Source organism: Mirounga angustirostris, unplaced genomic scaffold, assembly GCF_029215605.1.
Source record: "Mirounga angustirostris isolate CCGP_5_RB_7025 unplaced genomic scaffold, mMirAng1.0.hap1 SCAF_4, whole genome shotgun sequence".
NCBI classification, from domain to species: Eukaryota; Metazoa; Chordata; class Mammalia; order Carnivora; family Phocidae; genus Mirounga; species Mirounga angustirostris.
In genome coordinates, this window is record NW_026991712.1 from 163,151,505 (window position 1) to 163,164,797 (window position 13,293).

General features: G+C 40.4%; 1 protein-coding gene across 4 annotated transcripts in view; it reads left to right on the top strand.

Annotated features, from left to right (window-relative positions):
• Positions 1 to 13,293, top strand: part of KIAA0319L (KIAA0319 like) — a 95,354-nt gene that overhangs the window by 15,163 nt on the left and 66,898 nt on the right. The window lies entirely within an intron of this gene.

Here is a 13,293-nt window from a genome sequence, read left to right on the forward strand (position 1 = left end):
ACTTCATGGTTTGTTCTATTATTTCCTTATTTCCTCTCAAGCTTACTACTATTTTTTTTAATTTACGTATCTCTGCCACGGTCCTCTAAATGACCTTCTCTTTAGAAAACCAAATCAGCCAGCAAAAAAATTTTTAAAACCTTCCCCCCAAAAACAAAGCAGTGCTCTGATTCAAGGTTCACTGTGTGGGTTTCCAGAGAAGGTTGGTATGACTGTGATGAATGCAAATAATTTATCAGCCCTGCAATCAGAGACAGCAGTCAGCTGCAGGGCTTTGACAATAACATCTACAAGTGGTCCATATAGGGAACTGCTAGATTCATCACATCATACCTATGGGCTTTCTCTATAGAAAAACAACGTCTTTTTAGAACCACTTTTATGTATAGGCCGAAGTTGATCTGTTACATTTGATACCTGTGCTTTTTGAAGTACAAAGCCAGTGTTACTTAGAGAGGTGTGGGTTCCTTCATGCTGTGGCTTGGAGGCGTGCTCTCCTTGCTGACAGCATTCTCTAGTCTTTTAGTCATAAGGTGGTGGGAGAAAAAGTGAAGCAGGAGATTCTGAGTATATTATATGCAGCCATAGAACCCCCTAGTTACAGGTTGTTTTTTTTTTTAATCATTTGCCTCCAATCTGCCTTTAAATATTATAAAGTTTAATCATTTAATGGTTTAATCATTTGCCTCCAATCTGCCTTTAAATATTATAAAGCCCTTGATGACTGGATCATTTTTGGTGACTTCATGGCAGAAGAGCTATTTTCAGCAATACGGGTGTTTTGATTAATACTCTCACTTGCTGCTTGGTTGTGAAAATGGCTTTGGACTAAACCTTAACAGATAGGTCTTTGAAACTTAATAGCAGCTGTATCCAATTAATGCAAACTTTGATTTTTTAAAAAGTATCAGGTAGAAGCTAGAGGCATTAGAATTGTGATAGACTGGTTTCCATCTTTTCCACCTAGGTGACGAAAACTTGGGAGTTTTTATCTTTTCCTTCTCATTGCTCAGAAGAAGGAAAATTGAATGGATCTAGATGTCATCCATGATGGATGGCCATTTGTCTAGGTGAACTGGAAACCATTCTCCACTGTCACTTTGTTCAGAAAGTTCTGTGGTGAAAGCCTGTCTTCCCTTTGAGTGAAGTGGAGTGACCTGAAATAGCTCGGGGAACGGAAATTTGGTTGGTCCTTTCATGAGTAAAGATTGCTTTGTGATTTCAAAGGATTTTTCAGTTTAGGCAGGAAAGGCTCTTTCTAGCTGGTTACATTAGATTCAGCAATCTCCTCTTAATCCATTTGGCTTTTCTTCTGTTTCTCTTTTGCACATCTCATACCTCCCATTCAGTGCTCTCTTCGGTTTAATTCAGAAAGCCGTTTCTCATTTCTTAGTGAACTGGGAACTTTGCTTTTCTCTCCTGTCCTGGCCACCTTTTAGCCAAGGGAATTAATTAACATTAAGGAGCTGACTCAAATGACGACAACTCAAGTAATTCTGTAGTGGAGCTGACATCTTTTGCTAGGTTTTGTTAGTTTAAAAAATTGCATACATTTATTTAAATACTGGATAAATGTTTAAAATTAAATAATTCTTTGAATGCCTTCTATATGCCAAGCATTTTACTGAGCCTACAAATACAGAGATACAAGATACAACCCCAGCACTTAAACAGGGCAGAGTATGTGAGGTAGACAAACAAATATGATCCAGTGAGAGAAATTCTATGATAGAGGATATGCAGAGAGGAATCTCGGGGTAAGGGTTTCCTCAAGGAAGACTTTCTGGAAGAAGTGGTGCCTGTGCTAAAATGAAGTATAGTAACAACAAAAGTAATGGCAGCTAATATATACTGAGCTTTAACTACATGATAGGCATTGTGTTAAGTACTTTGCATAGCTTACCTTCCTTTATGTCTATCATAGCCGCGTGAGTTTAGATACTGTTACCATCATTCCTATTTCTACTCATGAAGAAACCAAGAAAAATGACCCAAGATGACACAGCTAGTTAAGTTGGCTGCATAGAGATTCAAACACAGGTGGTCTTATTTCAGGGGCCACAGCCTCAGCCTATAAGGTGGGAGACAGAAGATGGGTGAGATGGAATAAGGGTATTGATCTTGATATGGGATTTTCTTTTGGAAACAATGTTTTGTTTTTTTTTTAAACTCAGATTTCCAGAAGGTTCTGTATGATCCTCACCTTGGAAACTGGATGTATTCTTTTTCATTAAACCAAGATTAAATGGGGGTGGTTTTCATAGTTCCTTTAACCTGTAAAGTATCAGTATTCTGCCTTAGGTAGGTAGATTAAAAAAAGCATTTTCCTTCTTTTTTCCCTGAAAATATTGCCATCTTCTGCAGAGATTTATGGTTTTTCTCTTCAGCAATTTGCCACAATCCAGTACCTTGAAGGCTTCTTTAGTGACAGTGTTTACAGGAGGGGACTTGCTCTTCGGAGTAACTTTTTTTTAAAAGATTTTATTTATTTATTTGTCAGAGAGAGAGAGAGAGAGCACAAGCAGGGAGAGTGGGAGGCAGAGGGAGAAGCAGGCTCCCCACTGAGCAAGGAGCCTGATACGGGACTCGATCCCAGGACCCTGGGATCATGATCTGAGCCAAGGGCAGATGCTTAACCAACTGAGCCACCCAGGCGCTCCTCTTTGAAATACTCTTAATCAGAGAAGTGCTGCAAGGCTCAGGTTTTGTAATCAAGTAGCTAGAAGCTTGTTTTCCATCTAGCTGACCATCAAGGGTTATCATGAATAGTGGCTATGAGATATCTGTTGGGCAGCTGGTTCCATGGGGAGTTTGTCTTTGATAAGAATGGTCTTGGGGAAAAATGGAAATGTTACATACAGTCAAGGGAAAGAAGTCAGAATATGGACGCAAAGCCTACTGGTTCTTATTTAGCAGTTAGTTTAGTTTCAGCAAATCACCTACACCACAACATTTAACAAACTGTGCTCTAAACAAAGCTAGGCACACAGCTAAGGCAATGAATGGTAATTATTTTCTTTTCAAAGGGCTGCTTTGTGAGGCTACTGCCACCTTCAATCTAACCTGTGTGCTGCTGAGGAAAAAAGTGTTGGCGCTTTTGAAGAGGAGAGAGGGCACCGGTTATTACCCTGGCTTTTTCCAAACTTTATAATACCTGACTGTGCCCTTCAGAGGATTTAGTTACCTCCTCTGCTTTGCTTTCTGAATGTGCTAACCCCCGAGGGAGAGAACTGGTGTGGAGTTACTAGAACCATTTTTGTATTTGTTAGTGGGTGTGCAGGTGACAGACATGCTGACAGTCAAAAGGAAGGTGGAGGGTGCCCCCTGAGGTGGTTTGTATTTGAACAGCTCCTGTGAGTTGTTTTGGGGATTGATAATATGCCTGCTTGTCTCATTTTCATATGGCAGCCATCTTGTCCAAGACCTATTGCTTCTGAGACAATGCATACTTTTGGTAATAGCTGTAGGAAGACAGTGTGGAGCCAGAGTTCAGTCACTGACTTCACCCAATTTAAGGCTGCTGCTTTACTGCTTGATAATAGTTCATTATAGGTATAACCATCAAAGGAAATCTTGAATCGATTCTTGACCATATTACAAAATTGTGAGATTTCTAGAATAGAATTTTAGTTTCAATGAATGTTAAAAGTAAGTGCAAATTTTGCCTGTATAATGTTCTCACCAATCATTATTGTCCACAGAAACTTGGTTCCCCTTGCCCCCCAGTGGAAGACTGTACCAACTGCTTTTTTTTTGGTTTTTTGTTTTTTTTGAAATAATACTGGCAGGGCATTCTCTCTACTCTCATTCCCACCATGCTAGCCCTTCCATTGGGATACAGTTTGATGAATTTGGTTCAAGTATGAATTCCCAGTGACCTTAATAGTATGGTTCCTAAGGTAGTGGGCATTCTGTCTCTGCTTCCTTCTTGGTTGCCAGCCAGAGCAGTTTCCAAATTAGCTGGAAAAGTCAGGCTTGTTACCTGAGATTTACAAATGCCAGAGGCAACAGCACTGCCTCTCAGTGTTTCTGGAGTTGTTCATGGCTTCCGAAAGTATTTGATGAATTTCCTCTGGCAATAATATATATATTCTACAGACTTTTCCACTCTGCTACTTGGAATTATGAAACCTGGTCTAGTCTGTATTTTGAGAGGTGGTAATGATAAGTAAGCATTGGTAGCTCCAGAGCTTCCAGTTTTGGGGATCCTCCAGGTAATACATATGGGAGAGCTGTACTCTCTGCTTTGTCATGGCTTTAGAAGGAAAGGGATTGGCTCTGCCCTCGTGTACTCCACCTGGGTAAGCTTTCTACATGCTCCTACCAACAGTGAGTTCCAGACTTTCCCAAAGGTTTTTCAGTCTAAGGTTCTATGTAAGCCCTCTTTTGTAAGGATTTAATATTGCTTTTGCTTAGGCCCTGGGAGCAGAGCCAGGCTATGGTGGCGTGGGCAGGAGAGGAACTGATCTAAAATTGGAGCTTATTTTCATCTAACCTTTTATCCAAGTTACTTCTAGAATCCAATATTGACTCTACCAATGCTCCTCTGCTTCCTCCTCTGATGAACTCTTTTTCTCAAGAGTAACAACAATGAAAATTGAATCTTAGGTTAAGTTACTTTTCAAAGGTTAAATAATAGTAAATGACAGACCTAGAGCTGAATCTAGAACCCGTGTCTTTTAGCCATCTAAGAAGAAGAATTATGATCCACTGAATGGATGGGAAAGAACTGTTTTCCCCCCATATTTTTATTATTGAACACAAAATGGAGCAACATTTTTTTTAAATACAGTTAATTAAAAAAATAAGTTAGTCAAAATCCCATTAAGTAAACATGTGAACTGAGAGATCACAGTACCTCCTCTCCTTATTGGGAACTATTGGGATTAATTTTCTTAGCAATGCCGTAGCCATTTAACCTGCCCCATGCTTCACATTTCTTTTACTTCTGGTCACTGTCCAAGACATAAGTGCTTCTGACCATTTGTCCTCTCCCAGGCTCTAGTCCCTTGAGCTAAGACAAAGGATCAGATTGTCAGGTAAGAGTCACATGAATCAGAGATCTTACCCATCACTAAGCTCTAATAATAATTTTAAGAATATAGCAATCAAGAGGTCCAAGTGAAGTAGGGAGAGTCTGAAACATCCTGTGTGAATGCCCAGGTTGTTCCTTCCACCATTAAACATGCTCTCTCTTGCCCAGAGTAATAGATGAGATCTCTGACTGAGGCTTCCAGGTCACCTCACAAAGCAGGGGGTGTTTGGGTTCTAAAATGTTTCTCTTTTATACCAGCAGATAATTGTGTAGCTTATGTGACATTCTTCATGGAACTATGGAAGAAAAAGACCCTTGCAGGGCAAACCAGTCTTATAGCTAACCCCTCCTCCACCCCCACTTTTGTCTCCTCTTCTTTCAAAGATCTGGATTTGACCAGAGCTGCTAGCAACAACCAGGGAATTAGAATTTTTTTGCTCCTTTCCCTTTGACCTTGTAATTCCCATAAATTGCCTTCACCATTTCCCCTGAGTCTAAATCTGTTCTCCCAAATTCCACAGATATCCTCTGTGATTTGCCTCAAAGCTTTCACCATTTATATCAAGGATGGATAGGCAGCAACCCTGTCATCAGTTCATCATCATAATTTTCCATCCTCTCCTTTTTTCTTGCTAGAAAGTGCCTTAACCATTGTGATTTGCGTGTGTCTGACTTGACATTCCCGTATAACTTTGTGCTTTTCAACTCACATTTACCACCCCTCCCTTCTCAACTTTTTAACTGTGACAAGAATCCATAGAGTTATTAAACCCTCTCTAGACTCAAACTTATGAGTTAAGACATTAGATAGAATGTTCTGAGACCTGGGTTTCTCTTGGAGAAAAACATGGTTTTCCCTCTAGCCTGCAGGCGATGGTTGCTCATTCTTCCATCTCCCATGTACTTCTGAGTTTGGAGGTGGAACTGATGTCGTCATCACTCCTCACTGTCACTTCTGGCACAGTACTCCTCCAATGTCATGGAAAAAGTTCTGCTCGTTGAGGTTTATGCCACTTCCTACCCTAGTCATTACTCATCTACCAACCATTATTCACCCCCCTCATTTATTATAGCATATGGGCCTCGTCTCTTTTTGAAGTCTTGTCAACGGCCTGGATGTCTTCAGTATGACCCACCTGATACCAGGCCACCTGGTTTCCTCCATATGCATAAATGCCTTTGTCTGTGCATTCATTCAGAAAGATATTTTGGGGCACCTGCAGTGTAATGTGCCAAGTGCCATGTCAGAATTGGGGGTACAGTAGTGAGAGAGAAAAAAAACAAAACAGACATGGACCTGTCATCCTCGAGCTTACAGTGTGGTTGTGGGGAAAACATTGAGCAGAAGATCACACAAAGAAATGTAATTTTGTAAGTGTTGTTGTTGTAATTGCTTTAAAGGAAAGGGGTAACAGGCCCAAAGAGTGTATAAATGGAGAGACCTGACTTGGCATGGAGGCTTCTCTAAGGAAATGGTGGTTGAACTGAGATCTCATGAGTGGAGCTAACTGGGTAAAGAAGGGAGACAAGAGAGTTCCCAATAGAGGGGGCAGCATGCGCAGAGCCCAGTTAGGAGAGGGAGCATAGTCCATTTGGGGAATGAAAGAAGGCTGGTGGGTTGGAACATAATGACGGAGGGAGAGCCTATTACATGGTGGGGCCAGGAAGGTAGACATGGTCTAGATCATACAGGATCTTCTTAGGTTATGTTAAGGATTTTGATTATCATTCTAAGAGCCCTGGGAAGCCATTGACATTTCTGTTTATTTAAATTTTTTAAATTTATCTTTCAAAAGATAATACATGTACATTGTACAAATTCAAAGGTATAAAAGTATATTTAGTGAACAAACAAGTCTCTCACTTCAGTCTCTCAAGCTACCTCCTTTCCCCTACTAAAGGCAACCATGCCAACTTCTTGAATATTCTTCCAAAAATAGTCTATGCATATATATGCATAAACATTATATTCTTTCCCCCCCACACACAAATTGTAGCATACTAGACACACTGCTCTGAACTTTTCTTTTTCTACATAGTGTATCCTGGATATCACTGCATACTAGTACTATATAGAGTAGCCTTATTCATCCCCATAACTGCATGGATCTTCTTTAATTTATTTAATCGGTTCTCTATTGAGAAGTTTAAAAGTTAGTACCAATATTTTTTTCATTTCAAACAACATATAGTGAATATCTTTTTTTTTAAAGATTTTATTTATCTACTATTTGAGAAAGAGAGCAAGAGAGCAAGTGAGTGTGAGTAGGGGGAGGGGCAGACGAAGAGGAGAGAATCTCAAGCAGACTCGGTGCTGAGTGTGGAGCCCAAACACAGGGCTTGATCTCACAACCCTGAGATCACGACCCTGAGATCATGACCTGAGCCAAAATCAAGAGTTGGATGCTTAACTGACTGAGCCACCCAGGAGCCCCTACAGTGAACATCTTTGATAGCATGTCACGTATGCGATAATATATCTGTTCAGTAAATTCCAAATTTAACTACCTTTATTCTATAAAGGCTGAATTTCTTTCCTTCAGAGTACTTACATTAGTTTGCAATCCTACATTCATTATTGTGTCTGTTTGTTTGTTTTTTTTTTTTAAGATTTTATTTATTTATTTGAGAGAGAGAGAATGAGAGACAGAGAGCATGAGAGGGAGGAGGGTCAGAGGGAGAAGCAGACTCCCTGCCGAGCAGGGAGCCCGATGCGGGACTCGATCCCGGGACTCCAGGATCATGACCTGAGCCGAAGGCAGTCGCTTAACCAACTGAGCCACCCAGGCGCCCCCATTATTGTGTCTGTTTAACCTGTCTCCCCATCTAAATTATTATTAAGCTCCATCAAAGCAGTGCCTAACATGAAACAGGTGCACTGTAATATTTGTTGAATGGATGAATGAATAAAGAAATAAAGATAATAGCTAGGTGGGAAGAAAAGGCGCCTTATTAATTAAACTTTTGAGGTTATCTTTTACTAGACAAATAATTTGCATCTCTGTGAAAATCAAAATCATTTGTAACTTATCAGTCTTCTGTAAGTTAACATCCAAATTTAGGCTCTACTCACTTTTTAATAATAAGTCGAACAAAAGTATATTCTTAGATCAGGGATTGGCAAACTTTCTTACAGGGCCAGATAGTAAACATTTTAGGCTTTGTGAGTCTTAAGATAACAGTCTCTTGCAGTTACTTACCTCTGCCATTGTGGGGGTGCCTGGGTGGCTCAGTTGGTTGGGTGTCTGCCTTCACGGGTTGTGACCTGGGGTCCTGGGATCCAGCCCCGCATCGGGCTCCCTGCTCTGCAGGGGAGCCTGTTTCTCCCTCTCCCCCTGCTCATGTACTCTCTCTCATTCACTCTGTCTCTCAAATGAATAAAATCTTAAAAAAAACTTTGCCATTGTGGAGCAATAACAGCTGTGGAGAATATTTAAATAAATGAGTGTGACTATATTCCAATAGAACTTTATTTACAATACTAGACAGTAGCTAGAGTTGGCCTTTGAGCCATAGTTTGCTGCCCCTGGTTTATTGTATTAGTAGTGACATCCCTTCTTTCATTCCTGATATTGTTAATTTGTGACTGTTGTCTTTTTTTCTGTCATCAATCTGACTAGAGCTTTATCAGTTTTGTTGATCTTTCAAACCAGATTTTGGTCTCATTGATTTTCTCTACTTTTTGTTTTCTGTTTCATTGGTTACTCTTATCTTTATTTTTTCCTTTCTCAACTTATTTTGGGTATAATTTACTCTTCTTTTTCTAGCTTTTATGATGAAAGCATAGATCATTGATTAAAAAAATATATATATTTTTGGCTGTTAATGTATGGCCTTCATTTTTCCAGATCCTTTGGAATGTATATAATATATATGTAGAAACAAAAAAGCTTTGTTTTAAAAAATGTAAATAAGACCATCATATATAAATTTTCTACAGCTTGCTTTTTAAATTTTTAGAAGATTTTATTTATTTATTTGAGAGAGAGGGAGAGAGAGAGAACGAGCATGAACGGGGGAAGGGGTAGAAGGATAGGGACAAGCAGACTCCGCACTGAGCGGGAAGCCTGAAGCAGGGCTCGATCCCAGGACCCAGAGATCAGGACCTGAGCCGAAGGAAGAAGCTTAACTGACTGAGCCACCCAGGCGCCCCCTGCAACTTGCTTTTTTTTTAATTTAAGGTATCATGGGGATATTTCTTTTCTTTTCTTTTTAAAAGATTTATTTATTTAATTAGAGAGTGCTTATGCGCATACGTGAGCGGGGGCGGGGGAGGGACAGAGGGAGAGGGAGATAGAGAAAGAATCCTCAAGCAGACTCCCAGCTGAGTGTGGAGCCCAATGTGGGGCTTGATCTCAGGACCCTGAGATCATGACCTGAGCTGAAATCAAAAGCTGGCTGCTTAACTGACTGAGCCACCCCAGCACCCCTCATGGGGCTGTTTCTATTGCTGTATATACAATTCTACCTCATTGTTTTCAGTTGCTGCATAGTATTCTATACTATTTCTGTATTGATCGACATTTAAGTTTTTCAATTATTTCACCAGTACAAACCATACTATAATGAAATCTTCACAGGTGAGAAGTTCTTTGGCGTAGAGGTGCACAGAATATTTTTGTTAAATGTATAATTTATTGAATGTCTTCTCTTTGATGCTCGAAGGAATAAACTCTTTCTGTGTGATTTACCACACTAACTATATTTGGTGGCTCTTTGTTACGAATTTTCTTTGGGAAAAGTCTTCCCACATTCATTACATTTCTGAGGTTTTCCTCTATATGGATTCTCTGATGTTGAGCAAGGCTGGAGCTGTGCCTGAAGACTTTCCTATATTTCTTGCAGTGATAGGATTTTTGTCCAGTGTGAATTCTCTCATATCCAATAAGCTCTTCACAAAGGCTTTCCCACAGTCATTTACACCAACAGGGTTTATTTTCACTGTGAGTTTTCTGATGTCCAGCAAACAGTATATACCTGAAAGATTCTCCACATTTATTTCAGTGATAGGGTTTCTCTCCTATATGTATTCTTTTTTTAGAGGCAGGGGAGGGGCAGAGGAAGAGAGAGAATCTTAAGCAGGCTCCACTGTGGAGCCTGATGCGGGGCTCAGTCTCACAGCCCTGAGATCATGACCTGAGCTGAAATCAGGATTCGGTCGCTTAACGGACTGAGCCACGTAGGCGCCCCTCCTGTGTGTCTTTGATGACTAATAAGGGTTGAGCTCTTCCTAAAGGCTTTTTCACGTTCATTACACCAATATAGTTTCTCACCAGTATGGAGTTTCTGATGTTGTTCCACCATAATTGAGTTATCCCTGAAAGCTTTTCCACATTCATTACATTTAAAAGGCTCTTCTCCACTATGTATTCTCATGATGAGTAAGGGCTGGGTTCTGAGCAAAGGCTTTTCCCAGTCTTTACATATTTAGGGTTTTTGACTGGTATGAATTCTCGGATGACTTAAAAGGATAGAGTTCTTTTTGAAAGCTTTTCCACATTCATTGCATTGATGGGGTTTCTCTCTACAATGAATTCTCTGATAGTAATTGTTGAGTCCTTCTTGAGAAATTTCCATATTGAGTACATCTATAAGGTTGTTCGCTTATGTGAATTTTGTGATGATTTAAAGGAAATGAGCTGTTCATAAAGGCTGTCCCACATTGTTTACATTAATGGGTTATCTCACCTGTAAGATTTTTCTGATGGCTGGGCGCCTGGGTGGCTCAGTTGGTTAAGCGACTGCCTTCGGCTCAGGTCATGATCCCAGGGTCCTGGGATCGAGCCCCACATCGGGCTCCTGGCTCAGCGGGGAGCCTGCTTCTCCCTCTGACCCTCTCCTCTCTCATGCTGTTTCTCTCTCGCTCGCTCTCCAATAAATAAATAAATAAAATCTTTAAAAAAAAAAAAAAGATTTTTCTGATGGCTAATAAAGGAGGAATTATATTTAAAGATTTTGCCACATTACAGTGCTGCTTCTCTGTGGAACTTCTGTTCTCCCATTCCAGGCCTGTATCAACGATGACACCTTATGTTCACTCTTCTGGAGCTGATCCTTCAGAAATATTTTGCTTTAGGACTGATGCCTTTGTTTCAAACCAGTACTCCTAGACTGTACAGGCACCCGGCAGAGCTTTTCACACCTCCATCCAGGGCTCTACCCCTTGCTCCAGTTGGGCAATTAATTTTGGTTTGAAAAAGAGAAGCCCCTCAGATGCCCATGGTTTTCCAGTATCACATCCCTGTGCATGTCCACTGAGTGTGTCCAGGTGTCTCCATTCAGTCTGGGTAGAGCTCACAGCCGCATGCCTAAATGTCAGTGATCCCTGGATGTGTACTCTTGGTAGTCTTGGAGCCCTCGGTCTCCTTAACTGTTCTCTTAGGTAAGGGCAGAAAATCCTGATAAGCCAATGGTTCCGGAGTCTAGAAGTCCAAAATAAAGGGTTGGTACCTTCTGAGACTCTGGGTAGAACACTTCCTTGACTCTTCTTAGTATCTGATGGTCACTGTCAGTCGTTGGTGTTCTTTGGCTTATAGCTGTGTTGCTCCAGTCTCTGCCTCTGTCATCACATGGCCTTCTCCCTGTGTCTCTCTCTAGGTCATTGATTTTAGACTTTTTTTATTTTCTAAAATAAGCATTTAAACCTATAAATGCCCCTCTAAACACTGATTTTAACTGCATCCCATGAATTTTTATATGTTATGTTTTCATTTTCATTCAGTTCAAAATATTTTCTAATTTCCCTCATGTCATCTCAACCTATACTTGGGGTAAATTAGTATTCAGTCAAAGATTGAAAGGGACCATTATCCAGATAATGGGAGCTCTTTCTCTGTGTCGCTTCCTCCTTTCTGGTTGTTTATTCCAAAATTCTAGGTATCATAGTCACCTTAAACTCTGTTTCCTCAACTCAGCAAGTCTGCCCTAGTCTGCTTGGGCTCTCCTTCCCTGTGCCACTGTCTGGAGCACGCTTCCATACAGAAAGCCAGGGTGGTCATAGGGCTTACCTGTTTGTTTCCTTCCTCTTTGGGATCACAGTCCTAGACCACCTGTTGTTCATTGTCTAAAAACAATTGTTTCATATAATCTAGTTTTCTAGTTGCTCATGGTGGGAGGGCAAGTCCTATGGCAATTTCTTCTGCAGGGGCAAAAGTGGATGTCACAGTACATTTTAAAAATTAAATAAAATAGTGGCTTACAGAAAGGTGCAGGTTATTTTCATCTGTGTGGACCTCTTCACTATGTTAAATGTGAGAGAATTATTCTGCGAAGAATGATGGAAAGTTGATGTAAAGGTGGCTGACAGTAGTCACTGATGTAACCATTTATTGATTTCAACACAGTCTGTATACTCAGCTGTTACCAAGATTCATACCATTGGTTACTGTGTAGGAAGGTGGATGAGGATATGAGGGGTATTTCTGTAGCTCTTGGTAGCTTCATTTTTTTTTTCGTAGTTGCTATTTCTTCATTTTTCTTAAGGAAGTTCTATTTTTTCTAGGTTTCTAAATTGCCTTGTCTGATGTTAGGTCTGTGCCAATGTCTCTCTCTTTTCTTTTAATGAACAATGGCAGATTGGCTTCCACAGCCCCTGCTCAGTAATCCAGAAGCCTGCCTTTATTTTCCTCTTCTCTCTCATTTGACTGGTGTCCACATTTAGTCTGCTGGACATTTTATAAATATTTCCTGGGAGTCAGGTTGGCTTTCACTGATTATCACATTGTTGCTTTGGTTAGTCAGAGCCCCCTTTCAGTTCTGTGTACATGCAGACATGATTATCCATGTCCTCGGTGTTTTGATTCTACTGCATATTTTCTGTATGTAATTTTAAAACATATTTTATGTTCTAACCCCAGGGCCAGGGCTAGGGTGAAGAAAGAACACCTAGGGCACAAAATTTAAGGAGGCACTCGCTCTCAAGTTTGGGTAAGCCAACTCTATACTTGCATGACTCTGAGAGTGTGCACCTCCTTAAATTTTGTGCCTGAGGCACCTATCTTGCCTCACCTTGGTCCTGACCCTGTATAACCCTGACCATAGTTGGGTGCAGATACCTCTATAACTAAGACCTTAAAATGAACTCTGTATAACAGCTTTCATTTAGAACATGCTTTGACTTTTCTACATCTAAGAAAACAGAAGTGAGGTAATACTTCAGGAAAGTTAATGCCATGCCTGAAGTAATTCAATAGCCCAAGAGTTTATCCAGAAGCAACATTAGCTAGAATTTTGGACCATGTTATTTATGTTAACCACAG